Raw genomic sequence first — 2,240 nt, 5'->3', positions numbered from 1 at the left:
TTTTTTTCTTGAAAAAAGCAAAAAAAATTCTTGAAAAAAGCAAAAAAAATTTCTTGAAAAAAGCAAAAAAAAATCTTGAAAAAAGCAAATTTTTTCTTGAAAAAAGCAAAAAAAAATTCTTGAAAAAAGCTAATTTTTTCAAGAAAAAGGCTCATTTCTTTTCAGGAAAAAAGCTTTTTTTTTTTCAGGAAAAAAGCTTTTCAAGAAAAAAGCTGGGGATTTTTTCAAGAAAAAGGCTCATTTTTTCATGTGAAAAGTGATTTTTTTTCATGAAAAAATTGATTTTTTTTCCAGGAAAAATGCAAATTTTCTCAGGAAAAAATGCAATTTTTTTTTCAGGAAAAAAGCTTTTTTTTTCAGGAAAAAGGCTAATTTTTTTCAGGAAAAAGGCTAATTTTTTTCAAGAAAAAGGCCAATTTTTTTCAGGAAAAACGCTATTTTTTTTCCTGAAAAATGCAATTTTTTCAGGAAAAATGCAATTTTTTTTCAGGAAAAAGGGGAAAAAAATCAGGAAAAAGGGGAAAAAAATCAAGAAAAAGGCAAATTTTTTCAGGAAAAAAGCTTTTTTTTTTTCAGGAAAAAGGCTAATTTTTTTCAAGAAAAAGGCTATTTTTCATGCAAAAAGCTGTTTTTTTCCAGAAAAAAGCTAATTTTTTTTTCAGGAAAAAGGCTATTTTTTTCAGGTAAAAAGTGTTTGTTTTTTTTCAAGAAAAAAGCCAACAGCAAACATTCTGTCTTTACTTCTAGGATCTGGCACCAAAGATAGTTGACGTTAAATCTGACCAGGTTATTTGAGATTTCTGCCTCCACTCCAGTATGATGGAGGTGAATGGACTTGTGAGTGGTGCGCAAATAATCATGTTTTTCTTTTTTTTACTGCGATGTGTCTTTTCTAGATAACGTCCTTGTTAGTCTGTATTGTCCACAGATCTCTCAACAGCTTCATTGGAACTACTTTCTATTCTGATAACTTTCCTGGCACCACGGATGAAAGACAACACACACTATCAAGACGTTATGTTTCATTGTTGTTTAATCTGTTGATTTTTTTCTCAGTTAACCAACTAGTCATTTGGTCTATAAATGTCAGAAAATAGTGAAAAACATTTAATGTGATGTTTTATTTTGTCCACAACGTAAAGATCTTCAGTTTACTGTGATAAAGGAGTAAAGAAATTAGAAAATATTCACACTTAAGAAGCCAGAATCGAACAACCTCCACATGGCGATGTTTCTGGGTTGTCAGTCCATTCGTCTGACCAATTCTTGAGAATGTGGTATCACAAGAAAACATTAATTTCTTCAACTTTAGCATAAATGTCCTCTTTAACTTAAATCAACTGATTAGAGTTTGGTTGTCAGAGGTCACTGTGAACTCACTAAACCCAGTTTTGACAGTTACGCAACAAATCAAATGATAATTGTGGCAAAATTTTACACAAACGTCCAACAGTATAAAACAATGAGGTTAAAAAATGTTGGCAATTAATTGTAAAGTCAATAACTGACTGATCAATCGTTGCAGCTCTAGTTGAAACTGAAATCTGAAGACCTGGACGAACTAAAGCAACGATTATTTGCAGAACACCACCAGAGGAAGTGAGAAAAAGTTGTTGTTTTTAAGAACAGTTCTTATTCTGAGAAATATGCTGTTTCTTTCCCAGAATTAGGCGAGAGGATCTCTGCTCTGGTGTATGAACCTTTAAATACAACACTCCAGCCAGGAGGTGATTAGCTTAGCATAAAGACTAGAAGCAGAGGGAAACTGCCAACCTGACTGTCTCTCAAACTCACTAATTAACTCAGATCTATATTGTTTAATCCAAAAGCCTTCACAATGAAACAGTTACAAGCACGTAACTCTTCCTGAAACCACACTTTGTTTTTTTTCCCTTTTTTGTGTGGATTAACTGAATGAGATAAGTGGTAATTAGTAAGCTTTTCTCTAAAGCTCCTGGCTCCAGCCCTGTACCTAATGGACAGATGGTGCAGTGAGTGATATTGATCCTCTCACACTGTGAGTGTTTCTCCAAATTCCTTCAAGAAGCAGCGTGACTGAAAGTACACATGGAAACCAAAGTCAGTGTTTTTAAATAGTTTGTAATAAAAAAGGAGAAAATGCAATTGTCCTCGTCTTTACTTTCATAGCATCTTATTTAAGCTACGACACAGCTGTGATCAAACACTTATAGATGAGGTGGATTTACAGGTTTGACGGTGAAAAACAAACACTTCACAAA

This window comes from Pagrus major, chromosome 14, assembly GCF_040436345.1.
Source record: "Pagrus major chromosome 14, Pma_NU_1.0".
In the NCBI taxonomy this organism is placed as follows: domain Eukaryota; kingdom Metazoa; phylum Chordata; class Actinopteri; order Spariformes; family Sparidae; genus Pagrus; species Pagrus major.
Note: the sequence above shows the minus strand (reverse complement) of the source record.